This window comes from Malania oleifera, chromosome 4 (genome assembly GCF_029873635.1).
Source record: "Malania oleifera isolate guangnan ecotype guangnan chromosome 4, ASM2987363v1, whole genome shotgun sequence".
Lineage (NCBI taxonomy): Eukaryota > Viridiplantae > Streptophyta > Magnoliopsida > Santalales > Ximeniaceae > Malania > Malania oleifera.
Window position 1 is genome coordinate 76,083,404 of NC_080420.1, and position 18,347 is coordinate 76,101,750.

Consider the following 18,347-nt stretch of genomic DNA (forward strand, 5'->3'; position numbering starts at 1 on the left):
TTGAAAATTTAATTCAAGACAATATATTCCACAAATGAATATTCAAGGTTACCTCAAAACTCTAATCAAGTATCACAAAGATATTTTATCAAATATAATCACAACAGATACGTAAGGTTTAAGCTTGCAAAAGATTTATCAAATAAAGTATGCAAGCTCTCAAGCCTTGCAATTTGAATGCAAAGACTAGGAAGCTAAAACAAGTTATTCCCAATCAAATATTTATATACGAAATATTATGGGAATAAACAATCAAGCAAAAATCTCAAAAAGATTTTTCAAATATGTATGAATATGTGAGAGTAATGCCAAGGAAATGATTTGAAATATGCACGCAATAATAACAATTGAATCCCTACAAACTTGCAATTGATTTGCAAGAGAGGAATAATATGAAACTCTCTACTATAAAAATAATATTTGCAAGTAATTGTAAGAGGGAGTATTAAAAAAAATATGCTTTGAATGTAAAGTATATAGCAAAAAAAGTATAAAAATTTGAGAGGGATTTTTGCTAATTACTTTTGCTAATCTCATTCTAATCTCTCCAAATGAATGGGTATATATAGATATCCTCAAAAATATTATCGTTGGGGACATATAAGGAATTTTGAAAAATGTTTAATGAGGTTTTAACCCCAATTACCATGGTTAAATTATGGCAACTCGAGAGTTTCGGTCTACCGGTCCTTAGGGACGGTCGCCCGAACAAAGACAAATAGAAAAGGTGAGCTTTTGGGTTCGGGTGCACAAGGGTGAGTCCGGTAAGCCAAGGCGATTTTCCAAATGTTTGAGGTTCGATCACCTAGTGAGTAGTTCGGTTTGCCAAACCTCACAATTCAATCGCCCGGGGTGATTTCGAACTAAATGCTCAGGCAGTTGAGGAAGGTGGGAACGGTCACAGTCATAGTTCGATCGATCGTGGACAGTGCGTTCAAATTGGTTCAGTCGATCGAGCCAAGTCAACAAATTGACTTTCTAGCAGGTTGGTTTACCGAGGCATTTACAATGCCAATGGTTCGGTCAACCGAGGTCTCTTGAAAATTTTCTTTCTTCTTTTGACCTTATAAAAATTATCCCTATTTATATGTGTTTGCAATTTTGGCTTAAGGGACTTGTTCATTATGTGTCCTAAGGTCGATCTATGGTCTTAAGAGATAATCCAAAAAATCCGTCTGTTGACCATCCCTAAGGTCATTATACGATCTTTAGCATATAATCCTACCATGCATGTGATGCAATTATTACAAGCTATATTAACTTACAAACCAAATGAACTGAATGCAAATACAATAATAAAAAGGGTCTTCATTCTTTTGCCTCTTTAGATGCCATAAGTAAGCTTTGATCTTGAAGTTTGTATGACTTCCTTGTATTCTTACCATCAATGCATGCTAAGGATGAACCTGTTCAAGAAGGTCAGTGCACAGGTAAGAAACATTGGTTTTGTCAAAATCAAAACGGGGTTAAACTCATAGAGTCAACATTCAGTTAGTTACTATTGGACCACTATAGTAACTTATTACATCAATTTTGTTAGAAGATGCTACAAGTGCCAAATATATTTTAGATAAGCTAAAGACCCCACCTATACCATTGCATTCCATGGTGGCTTCTTGGCTGTTTTCAATATGGGATAAGGATGTAATTGGACCAATTCCACATAAAACATCAAATGACCATTGTTTTATCTGAGTAACTATTGACTATTTCACAAAGTGGTTTGAAGTTACATCCTATGCAAGAATAACAAGAAAGGTTTTAGTAAAATTCGTCAAGAAAGAAATAATGTACAAATATGGCCTACCAAAATAGATTATCTCAAATAATGCAAAGAACTTGAACAACAAGATGATGAAGGACTTATGCAATCAATTCAAAGTCTAACATCACAACTCATCCACTTATCATCCTAAGATAAATGGAGCAGTTGAAGTTGCAAATAAGAATGTTAAAAATATTTCGGAGAAAATGACTGTTATCTATAAAGATTGGTACAAGATGTTGTCATTCACATTACATGCCTATCACACGACTATAAGGACTTCATTAGGGGCAACTCCATACTTATTAGTATATGGATGGATGTAGTGGTTCCAATAAAGGTAGAAATATCCTCTCTCAGAGTACTTATGGAATCTAAATTGGTTGAAGTTGAATGGTATAGAACAAACTTGATAAGTTAAACTTCTTCGATGAAAATAAGTTGAAAGCCATACATTATAGGCAACTGTATTAGTAAAGAATTGCAAGATCTTACAATAAGAAAGTATGAGCTTGGAACCACAAAGAAGGGGACTTGGTATTGAAAAAAATCAATAAAAATGACCCCAGTGGAAAGTTTGCTCCAAACTACAAAGGGTCCTATGTAATGAAGAAGGCTTTTTCAGGAGGTGTAGTGATCTTAGCCGATATGGATAATGGGGGTGATTGATCAACTTTGTAATCTAGATGTGATTAAGAAATTCTATCTTTAAGCCTTGTATTGTACCCATGACAATATGTAATATTCATTCATCAATTAATAAAGTGCAAGTTTATGTATTTACTCTTAAGTCTTTTTAATGCTTTGTGACTTTGAAAAAAAAAAAAGAAAAGAAGAAGAATAAGAAAATCTCTGAAATTGCATTTGAACTGTGGATGGACATGATCCACAAAAATGGGGTATGTAGGCAACTTATCAAATGAAATAATAGCAGTCTAAATAGACATAAGTTTGGGTTTAAGGGAATATAACTTGCATAAAACAAAAAGGTTCTGGGATAATCGAAGGCTAAAAACAAGATTTTTCAAGAAGGTTAGATCAATCAACATTCATTTAAGATGTGAATTCTGATACTGGCGCAATTTTTAGAGAAGTCTTCAAATAATTCATCAAAAGTATTCTTGAAAGTCAATATTTCTTGTTTCCTGTCATAAGGAAGAGCAAAAGTTTTTCAAATGCATGATCTCACTCTATTATGTTAACCCTTTTCTTCTTTTAAACCTTTTCCAAATCAAATGTTCAATTTGTTAAATAAAATATGATGCAAATTTTAGGAAATAACACATTAGATGTAGGATTTCATGAACAAAATTGGTATACACAGCTAAACTCCAGCTCAAATAATGATTGACACTAATAAGGTTAGCCTAAAAACATTCACAATATTCCTTCATGGAAAGGTAAAAAATGATATCGCTATTTTTTCTTATCATTTTATACCAAAAATGTTAGAAAAGGGGGTTGTTGTCAATAATCATTTTTTATGTTACAAAATAGAGGACCAATTGAATGTATGAAAAGTTGAGGCAAATAATGCAAAAAGAATGAAAAGTAGATAAGGTGGTTAATCGACCAATTTGGGTGGGTAGTCAATCGACCCCACCAATTTTCATAATTTTGAGTTGCTTACTTCGGATTGGCTAGATATTTTGGGTATGCATGTGTCCCCTTGATGTCACATGTCAACCTCCGGCATTGGAAGTTGGCAGTTGGTAATTTTTTGTGGTTATTTTTGAATTTGAATTTTTTGAAATTCAAATTCAAAAGGAGTTTTCCCTCTCTTCCATTGAAGGTTTATAAAACGACCATCCTATAGAGAGATTTGAGCTCATCCAAGTGGGGGCAAGGAGAGCTTTTGAGTGAGAAAGGGGCATTGCAAGGAGTTTTGGTTTCTTAGACAAAAAGAAAAAAATTCATTTTCCTTCCATTTTTTTGGAAGAATTTGGGGGTGTGATTAGAGAGAGAAAGTGTAACGACCTGAAATTTCATACCATTTTTTTTCTTTCCAAATAATGAATAAAATTTTTCCCAAGTAATATAAAATATACTAATAATCATTTTACTCTGATACCTCTGAAATCACCTATGCATCGAAAAGCTTAAAGTCATACATCCATAATTACAATACCAGAATCCAATATTAACCTAAAGCATACATACATAATTATACATCATCCCAGAACCTTCTACCCAACACTCCTGAATACTACTAAAAAATACAATCCCCTGATAACACTTACCCTTTAGACAGGGTAGTGTAAACGACCTCTCTAACTGCGAGCCTGATCTACTCGTCTAGTTGGATCACTTGAAAAATGTTAATTTACTGGGATGAGACAACGCTCAAAAAGAAAAAATATGTTATTACTAGTGTGTGGCAACTGAGTCTACATAAATAATTTACTGATAAATAACTGAACTGTGATATCATGTAAATACTATGCAACTCACACCTACATGACTTAAAATACAATTGTATTATCTGAGTTTTCTAATCATCCATACTAATAAGAATATAATATGTCTGTTGTTCTTTTGTAAATCTGTATATATATAAATAACTGAGAAATATCCCTGAAAATCTGTATGTCATGATTTAACCCCTCATGACAGGGTTGTGCGGCCCATAGGCAAGACTTAATTCTGGTTGGCCTACCAGGATAAGTTACCTAAATACTTTATCAATCCTGAGTCCGACCATATTGCAATCCCTCCAAAGGCATGGTATTGGTATCTACCTCGTCGAACCAGCCTCCTTAACCCAGAATAGTGGGGAGACTGCAATCCCTCCATAGGCACGGTTGATAGAATCCACACGCTATCTAAGATATGTGGTTGCACTTTGATATGAAAATAGCAATGATACCGTGCTCTATTGACTGAATCTATCTGAGATAATTCATGAGGGCTCTGATACTATATAATACTAATATATATAATACTATAAATCTGATCTAAAATGCTGAAATATTTGACTAAAATAACTGTAATATCTGACTGAAATATCTGATTGAATAATCTGTGATATCTCACTGAATAATCTGTAATGTCTGAGTGTTATGGTTTTGGAGATCGTGAAATTCTGTAAATGCTGTAAAATATCTGTCTATATATATATACTGTAATTTATAATTCAGGAAAATTTGGTACAACATATTTCTGTGCAAAAAGTACTATAAATCATAGTATTCTAAAAGGCTGCATAAATTTTGAACTATCCTGATATTAATTCATGCTACACAACTAAATAAAAACTCCCTGTACTAAAATCTGTATTTTCTGATAATAAAGATAATTTATACCCCATAAAGCAGATCCCAAAAACACACATACATTACTGATAATATTTCTGAAATTTCTAGCATAGCATATTTCCCTTACCTTGGCTAATTGAACTTGTCTACTAGTTCTAACTCACGCCCACAACTTTCATAATTCCATTTCCCTGAAAATATCTTACACATACACACACACGCACACACACACACACACACACACACACACACACACACATACACACATATTCCTGTCAAATAACTGAATTCCTAGAATAATCTCATACACACATTTCCCAACTTATAAACTATTCATTATCTTACCTGGATTCCTGGGAACACCCACTAAAAACGTAACCTGCCTGTCGTGTATATACCAACCCTGAATTGTATAAAATCCCAATTTCTCAATTTAACCTCAGAAATACATTCATATCTAAACTTATACCTTCAATAAATTAATAATGAAGCCAAAAATACCCAAATAACACCCTTACCTCAGTTTTGGGATGGTGCCCCAAAACTTCAAATTGAAATTCTGCTCCGTCTACGTTGTAGAGAAGCTTCTCAGGAACCCTGTGGTGGTTCCTAATCGTCCATTTGAATTAGGATTTAAGAAAAATTGAGGTAAGAGTAAGAATTTACCTTACCCCAAGGAATATTCCTACGTCGATCTTACGACAAATCCGCTCTGGTAGATATGTCGGTGGCAGAGATAGGAACCCAACGGTACCTTCCGTTTTCTAATCGGCCGCATATCCGTCGAGAAAATGAAAAGAGAGAGGAGAGAGACGGAGGGGTGAGAGAGAGTGGAAAAGCGTGAGCTAAAAAGTGGGGGCGTAGGATTCTGAATTGAAATTCATTTCAATCCTTCCCGAAATCAGGAAGGATTGATTACTTCTATATATATATATATATTATAATATTATATTATATTAATATATTAATATATCATATTATTTAATTAATAATATATATAGAAGTAATCAATCCTTCCTAATTATTTAATTAATTAAATATTTAAATAATTTATTTATTTATTTACTTATTTATTTATTTTTGGGTTACTACATTCTCCCATCCTAAAAAGAATTTCATCCTCGAAATTCGCTACTCAAACATTTTTCACATTTCTAAAATTTATTAACTCACTATATCTTATACATTTCAATATATATCATCATGTAAATTTCTACATTAATTAAAATTAAATAAAACCTTCATTATCTTAAACATAAACTCATACCTACGCCCTTGGCAATATCTGCCTTAGTGGGGATCATCGAGCACACTTGTGCTGGACCACCTCCACCTTGGGGCACTTACTGGTTTCCCCTGATCTGGTTTGGTATAGGTACAATAGGCAACGGTTCATGACAGTTCCTCTTAATGTGCCCCAGTTTACCGCACCTATAGCAGTTAGGAGTCTTGATCCGGCATTCACCCCTATGCCTCTTATTACATCTCTGACATAGAGAGTAAGACATATTATCCTGATAACCAGAATAACCCCGATAAATCATCTGGGAAGAATATCTAAAAATTCATCACCTATGGGTAAAGAAGTTTGGAATTTGTTAACTCGTACATTTCTTTCATTGTTGTTACAACCCCAGACATGTGCCTAAATTCTGTCCTTTCACAAGTGCTCAAGATGTCAAATATGAGAGGTTGTTAGTTAGAAAGAAAACCCTCACTCCATTTGGAATTCTGAATACAATTTTCTTTTAAAAGCAAACAACTAGGTGAATGATCAATAGATAACCACCAACGGTTAGCCTCATCTTTAAATAGAGAACTTGCAATAATGGCACGTACTCATCAAGAACCATACCTATTGGGACATCCCAGACCAGGATGTGTAATTATTTGCCGGTCAGATCAAATGTATAAAAGACACCTCAAACCTCTCATCATAACTTTGTAATTCGTTTGAATAAAAATTATATGAACTTTCAAATATTCCCTGGAATTCTAATCATCCAATTTATTTTCAATGCCAAATTAATGCACAGGCTTACACTTTTAAATCAAGGTACAATATCATTTTCCTACCAAATTGGTTCCTAGATTTTTTCTTGCTTCCAATAGTTTTCAGATTCCACTTCTAGCCTATGTTGGCAAACGTTAAATATCAAAATATAGTTGGAAAATATCCTCAATGAAAAATAGGGATTGCAATTATGGCAAGTCTAAATCCTAGTATAGTGACATCAAGTCAATCATTACCTTGCTCCAGTGATTGGAAAAATATGCAATAAACATGTACCTTGGTTTTTCGTACATAATACATTACTAAGGAAGTTGTTTAGTCAGCTATGATCAGTGATCGGACATTATTTGGCAGCATAAATCTCGTGTAAAATAGACCAGGAAGGAAAGGGTGACATTTATTTGTACTAGAGAGTTGCTAATGGTAGAAGGTTTGGATTCTAAAGATGGCTTCAAAAGTCATAATCAACTGCAGATAATCACAGAAGATTTCACATGAAGCTGTATACAAGTTAAATCCCAATCGAGTCGATGCCTAAGTGGTTAAATTAGTGTCCCATTGCCAAATAGGATTCGCACAAGATAGAGCGGAAAGATAAAGCTCCAGATCCTAGCATACATGGTTTTATGATTTTTCTTCTAAGTTGATAAAGATGATTCTGTTAGGTGTTATTTGATTCAAAGGATCCTTCGGAAGACTTGGCAACATGATGCCTATGACATCTTGTTCCCACAATTGATTTCAGGTTATGGTGATGACCCCACTTACTAGAGAATAAAGAATTTCCACAGAACTTAGGAGTCCAATTGTTGCCCACTTAGTATCTTACATTCTTATGGGCATTTTAACTTTAGGATTACACTGTCCCCACTATTTGGCCTACTTATGAAAATATGTAACAGATGCATACTCTCATCAACCCATCTTTCTTTTACCCCAAACAATACCAGCACTCCCCAAGGCGACATGCAGGGCCAAATAAACCCCTTATCTAATAGTTCTTGCAACTATTCTTTTAACACTTTTAACTCTTCCAGTGCCATTTTGTATGGCGCTTTCAAAATCAGCGCTGTCCCCGGAACTAAATCAATAACAAATTCTACCTCATGATCAGGAAGTAGTCTCGACAAATCCTCAGGGAATACACTAGGAAAATCCCTCACTACTGGAATATCCTTAATTTCCCCTTCCGATACTTTCTTCACACAAGCCAAATATCCATGACAACCCTCTAACAACAACCTCCTCGCCTGAAAGGCGAATAACAATTGTGGTGGGGTGCACACCCATGACCCCACAAATCTATACCCTTGTCATCTTGGAGGTCTGAACACTACCTCTTTCTGATAACAGTCTATACTGGTGTAGTTAGCTGTCAACTAGTTTATACCCAATATTATATCGAATCCTTGCATGTCTAATACTACAAGATCGGTTAGTAATATTCTTTCCTGAATGCCTACTAGATAGTTTTTAAGTACCCTTCCACATCTCACTACAGGTCCAGTTGGCATGGCTAATGACAAATCAATATCTAACAACTGTGTCTTAACTCCAGTTGTCTTAACATATCCCAATGACACGAACGAATGGGTGGCACCTAAGTCAAATAAATCCACAACTCTATATAATAAAGCAATAATCATACATGTCACGACGTCGCCTACAACCTCAGCATCTCTCGGTGTCAATGCATAGTCCTGCGCTTATGCAGTATTCCTTTGTGGACTGCCACGAGGTTCTTGGATGTTCCCCGGAACTTTTCTATTGCAGGTGTATTTAAATGATGCAAAACAGATTCGTGCAATGTGACCGGGTCTACCACATCGGTAACAGACATTCTTTCCAACTCGGCATTCTCTTAAATGTCTCCAATAACACCTTGGACAAGGAGGGCATGATGGATTACCCTGTTCAGCACAATCTCCCATTCTTTGTCTCTGACCTCCACTACCCCTATGCCTTTTCTCCAAGGCCCCTGACTGGTACTTGCCTGAAATCCAAGAGACGTAGGCCTTTTTCTCTGGTCCAAGTTCATAAACTCCTCCGCCTAGGCATCTCTAGTGGGAGAGTGAATGTATCAATCATAGAAAATTTCTTTAAACGGTTCCATGTCAAGGTTTCTGAATCTGGCCATTGTTCTTTGAGTAACACCGACATCCACCAATGCTTGGCCTCCCCAGTCATTTTAAAAATAGCATACAAAACTTTCTGCTTGTTTGCATAGCAAAAATTTGCCAATATATCCTCCATCTCTTGGATCCATTCCTTCACAACGATTACATTGGATCTTCCCGTAAAATTCGGAGGATTCATACAAGTAAATTGCTCGATAGAGCAACTTGGGTCAGCAAGTGGGCAGTTTTGTCCCCTAAAGTTCTGCACAATACCTGCTCATAAAATCCCTAACTTAGGCCTCCCCAAAATTTCTCACCTTCTTCCCTTATCTGGCACTAAGTGCGGGGCAAACCAGATCAACTTGATAAATCTAGCTGCATGCTGTTGTGCCGTCATATGTCCCTGCGTCAAATGCAAAACTTTGCCGCCTTCGCATTTCTAATGGTTAAAAGGAAGTATCGCTCAAAGAACAACTCCCTGAAGCAGCTCTAGGTCACCGCTACAGGCTCGGGTCTTTGATCCTCTACCAGTCTCGTTGATCTCCACCAGCATTTGCTTTCCTAGTCAACTTGAATGCAGCAAAGGATACTTTCTACTCCTCAATACAAGGGAGCACTGCCAACATGCCCTCAATATCCTGAACCCAATTCTTAGCCACTAATGGGTCAACCCCTCCGAAAAACGACGGGGCTTCATATGTGTGGACTGCTCAATCGTGTAGCTCCGTTCCCCTAAAGTCCTAGCCATTTCTTCCATCACCTTTCTGGGTGACGTTACGTAATACCACTAATACACTTAACACACTAGGTTCTAAAAATAATCTTCTATGACCATTAATTTTATCATCCTAAATCCCAATTTAGGATTCAATCTTACCACTCAGAAACAAGACACAACGATAGTTTACTATGATTTTCTTGAAGTCGTCACCCCAAGAAAATCGCAGAAACAATCATGGAATTTTCTGCCTCCAAGCTATAAGATAGAACCCTAAATTCCAATCTCATCCTCTAACAACAACTGATTCATATCTCAATCTACCCATTTCCTATTCTCCTCACAATCTATTCCTATACTTTGGTATTGTATTCCGTTGTTTACTTTAATCTACAGAACCTAGCAACCTAGGCTCTGATACCAAAATGTAACGATCTGAAATTTCATACCATTTTTTTTATTTCAAAATAATATATAAATTTTTGCCTAAATAATATAAAATATACTGATAATCATTTTACTTTGATACCCCTAAAACCACCTATGCAGCGAAAAGCTTAAAGTCATACATCCATAATTACAATACTAGAATCCAGTATTAACCCAAAACATACATACATACATAATTATACATCATCCCATCACCTTCTACCCAACACTCTTGAAATACAACTCAAAAATACAATCCCATGATAACACTTACCCTTTAGACAGAGTAGTGTAAATGACCTCTCTAACTGTGAGCCTGATCCGCTCGTCTAATTGGATCACTTGAAAAATGTTAATTTACTGGGATAAGACAACGCTTCGTAAGAAAAAAATATGCTATTACTAATGTGTGGCAACTGAGTCTACATAAATAATTTACTAATAAATAACTGAACTGAGATATCATGTAAATACCATGCAACTCACACCTACATGACTTAAAATACAATTGTATTATCTAAGTTTTCTATTTATCTATACTGATAAGAATATAATATATCTGTTGTTCTTTCGTAAATCTATATATATATATATATAAATAACTGAGAAATATCCCTGAAAATCTGTATGTTATGATTTAACCCCTCATGATAGGATTGTGCGGCCCCATAGGCATGACTTAATTCTAGTTGGCCTACTAGGATAAGTCACTTTAATACTCTATCAATCCTTAGTCCGACCATACTGCAATCCCTCCAAAGGCATGGTACTGGTATCTACCTCGTCGAATTGGCCTCCTCAACCCAGAATAGTAGGGAGACTGCAATCCCTTCATAGACATAGTTGATGGAATCCACACACTATCAGAGATATGTGGTTGCACTCTGATATGAAAATAGCAACAATACCGTGCTTTACTAACTAAATTTGTCTGAAATAATTCATCAAGGATCTGATATTATATAATACTAATATATATAATTATCTTACTATTTCATCATGATTCCAAAATAACCATAACACTATAAATCTGATCTGAAATGTTGAAATATTTGACTGAAATAACTGTAATATCTGACTAAATAATCTGTAATATCTAACTGAATAATTTGTAATGTCTGAGTATTATGATTTTAGAAATCATGGAATTCTGTAAATGCTGTAAAGTATTTGTCTATCTATCTATATATATATATATATATATATATATATATATATATATATATATATATATATATGATTTATAGTATATTTGGTACATCATATTTCTGTGCAAAAAATAATGTAAATCATAGTATTTTGAAAGACTGCATAAATTCTGAACTGTCCTGATATTAACTCATGCCACACAACTAAATAAAAACTCCCTGTATTGAAATCTATATTTTTTGATAATAAAGATAATTTATACCCCATAAAGCATATCCCAAAAACACACATACATTACTGATAATATTTCTAAAATTTCTAGTATAGCATTTTTCCCTTACCTTGGCTAACTGAACTCGTCTACCGATTCTAACTCACGCCCACGACGTTCATAATTCCATTTCCCTGAAAATATCATATATATATTCCTATCAAATAACTGTATTCCTAGAATAATCTCATACTCACATTTCTCGAATTATAAACTATTCATTATCTTACCTGGATTCCTGGGAACACCCACTAAAAACTTAACCTGTCTACTATGTATATACCAACCCTGAATTGTATAAAATCTCAATTTCTCAATTTAACCTCAGAAATACATTCATGTCTAAACTTATACCTTCAATAAATTAATAATCAATCCAAAAATACCCAAGTAACACCCTTGCCTCAGTTTTGGGCTGGTGCCCCAAAACTTCAAATTGAAATTTTGTTTCACCTACGTTGTAGAGAATCTTCCCAGGAACCCTGTGGTGGTTCTTGATAGTCTATTTGACTTAGGATTTAAGAAAAATTGAGGTAAGAGTGAAAATTTACCTTACTCTAGGGAATATGCCTACGTCGATTGTACGACAAATCCGCTCCGGTAGATATGTTGGTGGCGAAGATAGAAACCCAATGGTACCTTCTGTTTTCCAATCGGCAGCATATCCGCCGAGAAAATGAGAAGAGCGAGGAGAGAGATGCAGGGGTGAGAGAGAGTGGAAAAGCGTGAACTGAATGGGGGGCGCAACATTCTGAATTGAAATTCATTTCAATCATTGATTGTTTTTATATATATTATAATATTATATTATATTAATATATTATATTATTTAATTAATAATTATTATTTAATTAATTAAATATTTAAATTATTTATTATTTATTTATTTATTTATTTTGGGTTACTACAGAAAATCATCTTTCACAAATTCAATGTCTAACACTTCTCCCTTTCAAATTCTTTTCGTATTAATGAATATTGCATGCATGATACATAGATATGTTTTCATCTTGATTTGTTATGTTTTCAATGTTATTTCATGTAATTATTCATGTTTTAGAGGTGTTAGGATGTTTATTTTTTATCTCTTAAGAAAATGCATGTTAAAATATCACATATTTGCATGCAATCTCATTTTTGGGTTTCAAGTAGTCGACCGGCCCATAGAAGTGATTGATCGACCCTTGTGTTTCTAAAAAAGTAGTAATTAGCTACCATTCGGTCGACTAACCCTCTATAAGTGTTCGATCGTCAAATCTCGAAAGTGCATTTATTGCACTTTTTCCCTTGATTTCTTATGAGATTTTTTGAGTTTTTGAGTCTCTACACTCATTAGAGTGTAATTGATTGAGTTGTTTACTAATTAGATGGTGGTTTTGTGATTTTTTCCATAAAAAAAAAAAAAAAAAAAACACAAAGTTTTGTCATGTTCAGAGCAAGTTTACTCAAGTTTTCCAAAAGTCTTCAATTTTCATGAAAATTTTCCAAATTTCCTTGGATTCATACATCCATAATATGGCTTTTGGATGTTCTCCAAGTTTTCAAATGAGATTTTGAGGCGGGTTTGTGGGTCTCCTACCAAAAATCCACAAAGTTTTCAAGTTCTTACAATGAAAAGTATTCTTTCAAAGCAATCACCCATAAATTGGCTTGAAGGTGGAAAAAAAAATTATTTTCTAAGTATTTAAACTTGATTTCAATCTCTGTTTTCAAAATAGATTTATTGGAAAATAAATTTTATATTGAAAGGATAAAGGATTTTTAATATGATTTCAAGTTATTCAACAGTTTTCAAGATATTTAAATGAGGGTTTTAAAAACAATATTCACAAAAAATGTTCTCCTAAATGTTTTTTGAAAACATTTTTGGAACTACAAGTCACTTGATTCTTCATCGGAGGATATGTGGGCAATCTACCCTGGTAGATTCAGCCACAACCCAAAAAAGACTTTGTTTTTTTTTTTATTATTCATGTTATTTTTTTCTGGTTTGTTTTGTGATGATTTCTTGAGAATTTGTTAAGGCAAGAAGTAGTGGAATTCCTATGAGGTTTTTACCTCTGTGTGAATTACATGAAAGCCTTTTCAAATGGGGTAAGGGATAAAAGCTTTGAAGTTTGCAAGAAATGGAAGAAACTAAAATCAACACAAGTCGGTCGACCACTCTTTGCAAGTGGTCAACTGTCTGATGCTACAAGTTCTACTTGGGGTTGTTCTTTTTAACCCTTTTCTCAAAAATAATTGTTTTTAAAAGGTAATACAGGCACATACACATAGGGTAAGTGTTGTAACCATTCTTGGAATACGTGTTTTAGGGTGTTAGGACTTCCAAATCTCAAATTGAAGAGATTTGAAAGTCTTACTTGCCTATTCATAATAGTACTCCCAAATCGAAACTTTGGAAATAAAAATTTTTTTCCTTTATTTTACCTTTTTAAAAATAAAATAAAGTGGTCACTCCATATTTAATAAAATTGGTGAGTAAGATAACCAAGAAGGGTTATGTTTCTTTGATTTCATACAAGTCATTATATGTTGGCAACCCAAAATGAGTCTTCAAAACCCAATGTTGATATAAATTAGTATAAAGTATGGCAAAGTTGTAAAAAATATAGAAAATCTTGAAAAGTATAAAGAGGCAAAAAAATAAAAAAAAACTATTAGCAAAACTAAACATAAAGCTTATGGTACTTTATATAATTAACTAAATACAAAAGAAGGAGAAAAGAACATTTATAAACTTGCTAGAACTAGAGAAAGAAAATGCAGAGATTTAGGTAATGTAAAATGTATAAAGGGAAGAGAATGAAAATGTCTTAACTAGAAAAGAAAACAAAAAAGAGAGATGGCGGGGATACTTTGATAATTTGTTTAATGAAAATCAAAATGAATGATTGAACTTGGAAGTGACAACTGAGGAAAAGTATAAAAATAGGAGATTTATTCACAAAAAATTCGAGTCTTTGAAGTTAAGATGGCTGTAGAAAGGATAAAAAGTGGAAGATCTATAGCACCAGATATATACCAATTGAAGTTTTGAAATGTTTAGGGGATAAAAGAAATATTTGGTTAACTAATATTTTCAACATTATTGTAAAAACCAAGGAAATGTTGGAAGAATGGAGGAAAATCACGTTAATAACTTTATACAAAACAAAAGAGATATTCAAAATTGTAATAACTATTATAGAATTAAGATTATGAGTCATATGATGAAATTATAAGAAAGGGTAATTGAACAAAGAATAAGACTAAAAACGAGTGTTTTAGAGAATCAATTTGGTTTTATGCCTAGGAGATTGACAATAGAAGTTATTTATCTTTTTAAGAAAAATAATGAAAAAGTTTAGGGAAAAGAAAAGGGCATTGCACATGTTTTTTATTGACTTTGAGAAAGCATATGATAGAGTACCTGAGGAAGTTTTTTGGTAGATCTTAGAAAAGAAGGGGATAGTATGCAATGGATATAATAAGATCATTAAGGATATGTATGATAGAGTAATGACTAGCGTTAGGATTGTATGAGGGGAATCTAGAGATTTTCCAATCATAATAGGTGTACATCAAAGTTCTATTTTGAGTCCTTATCTTTTTACTTTAATAATTGATAAACTCATTAGGAGGATTCAAACAGGATCCCTTGATATATGTTGTTTGCATATGATATTGTGTTGATTGATGAAAGTATGATCGAAGTGAAATCTAAGTTAAAACTTTGGAGAACTGCTTTAGAGTCTAACCCCTTGTTTGGTTTGCAAAATAAAACTGAAGTAAGAAAGGAATCGAAAGAGGAATGAAATCAAGGTAATAATGGAATTGTTTTGGGAATGCAATTACTGTGTTTGTTAGTAACATAGAATGGCTATAGGAGTTCAGTTCCAATTTCATTCCAACATTTGGTATTCTTCAATGACTTCTATAACAAAATAAAAAATAAGCCTTTTTTTTTATATTAGAAATCCCTAATACATATTTATTTAATATTGTATTACTATTTTTTATTTTATAATAGTGATTTTTATTAGTTTTAACATTATTTTTTTACTGTTGTTCTTATTTTTTATTTTTATACTAATTATTATCCTAAAAATAATAATTATGATTTTTCCTAATTATTATTTTTCTTTTTGTTATTATTATTTTATAGTAATAATTATTATTGTTGTAATAATTATTAGTTGTTATTATTTTTTTTTTTGTAATACTTATTGTCCTTAAAATAGTAATAATTGTTATTACTTGCGCACTTTTTATTATTATTTTCCCCGTTATTACTATTTTATAGTAATAAATATTATTAATTTTATAATAATAATAATAATAATAATAATAATAATAATAATAATAATAATAATAATTGGTGTTATTATTGTTGTTGTTTTTTTATTATTATTATTTTTTTAATATTTTATAATAGTGACTATTATAAGTGTAATTATTATTTTTTATTGTTATTATTACCATTTTTATCCTTAACATAATAATAATTATTATTGCTCTTTTGTTATTATTATTTTAAAATAATAAATATTATTTTATTTAATTATTATTAGTTGTCATTATTTTATATTATTTTAATAATAATTATTATGCTTTAAATAATAATAATTATTGTCTTTTTTTATTATTAATATTTTTCTTGTTGTTATTATTATTTTATAATAATAAATATTATTTATTTTTATTGCAACTATCATTTGTTATTGCTATTTTTTTTATAATAGTAATAAGTCTTAGTATTATTAGCATTTTTTGCTGTTTTTTGAAAAAAACTAATTATTAACTGAGTCTAATTTCATGGAATGAAACTCGATTACCGCATATTTAGATAGGAATCATGATCCCCCCATTTGCAGGAATTGTATTCCAGCCGGAATATGATTCCATTCTTAATTCCGCAAACCAAATGAGAGAATGTGATTTCATTCCTAAGATTTGATTCTATTCCGAACTTGATTTCACAAATTAAACAGGGAGTAAAGGTCTTAAGATAAGTAGGTATAAGATAAAATATATGAAATCAGTTACATAACAAGTGGTGAAAAGAAGATTAAACTTGATAATCAAGAAATTAATGAAACTTGTAGATTTTGAATATCGTGGATCTATTATACAAATGGAAGGGGAAATTGAAGAGAATGTAATATATAGCATTAAAGTACGTTGGATAAAATGAAGGAGTGCGTTAGGCGTATTCAGTTATGTTATGGTTCAAAACATTGGGTAACTAAAAAACATGCACAAAAAAGTAAAAGTTGTCAAAATGTAAATATTAAGATGGCTATGTGGTATACCATTAAAAATAAATTAAAGAACGAATATATACGCAATGATCTAGGTATAGCACCGATCGAAGACAAAATAAGGGAAGGATAGCCTAAATGTTTTGGGCATTTGAATTGCATGCCTAGTAGCACACCTATGAGCAGGAGTGGGTTACTTATTGTTTCTTACATGAAAAGGGAAAAGGGGAAGGGGTAGATTTAAAATAACTTAGAATAAGGTAGTGATGAAGGATTAATAGCTCTTAATCTAGTAGAGGAAAATGTTCTTGATAGAGTGAATTGGCGGAAAAAGATTTATTGATGTTGCTTTTGTTGTATAAGTTGTGCCCAATTGCATACCAAAAGCATTTAGCTTCTTAGAAATATTTTTTAACACTAATTAAACTCAAATAAATAATATTTCATTAATAAATGTTTAACTTGTTTGTATCATATAATATATCAAAATACTCATGAAAAATTTACTGTTTATGTTAAACATTACCCATTTCCATTTGTGATTTCTTAAGAATGTGTCACCTTGGTTTTAGTACTTGTCTTTTGGGCCTTACGTTTACTCCGAGCTAATAAACCGATTAAACATGGGCATCACAATCATAATAATTACGCATTTAATATATAATAAGATTATGCTAAAATAGTGCTTTTCACCTCGAGCATCACAAATTCTTTGAGAGACTTGATATTGAACCTTAAACTCATTACTTTTTATCTAAATTCATATAAATTTAAATTAAGCCTTTCATTATATTTTGCCTAAATTCATATAAATTTAAACTAAATCCTTTTAGAAATAGACAAGATGATTTATGCAGGATGGCTTCTACTTGGAGTGGTATTTTTTTCAGTCCTATCGGGGTGATTTTAATGATTATAGTAGTTGGTGAGGCATTGGGAGGTCAGCACTAGTGTAATTTGCTGAATTTGTAATTAGTAAAGACCTTGCAATTTTTTTATAAAAACTATTAATTTTAAATTTTAAATTAATGATGTATTAACAATTTATATATCTTATCATATGAAAACATTTTCTAGTGTAGGGCTAAAATATTTAAAAGACACTATTTAAAAGATAACTTATATATCTAATAATATCAATTGTATCTTTCAATTTATATATACTTCATAAAAATGATGATATTTTTCCAGTGTAAGGTTAACCTTTTTTTTCAAATAATTTTTTTGTGATAAAGGAAAATATATATATATATATATATATATATATATATATATATATAATGTGTTTTAGAACTTTTTCAACTTAAAAAACTTCTGTACTCTTTTGGAAAATTAGAAATTACTATTGAAAGCATTTTTCTAGAAAATTATTTTATTTCATAAGCAC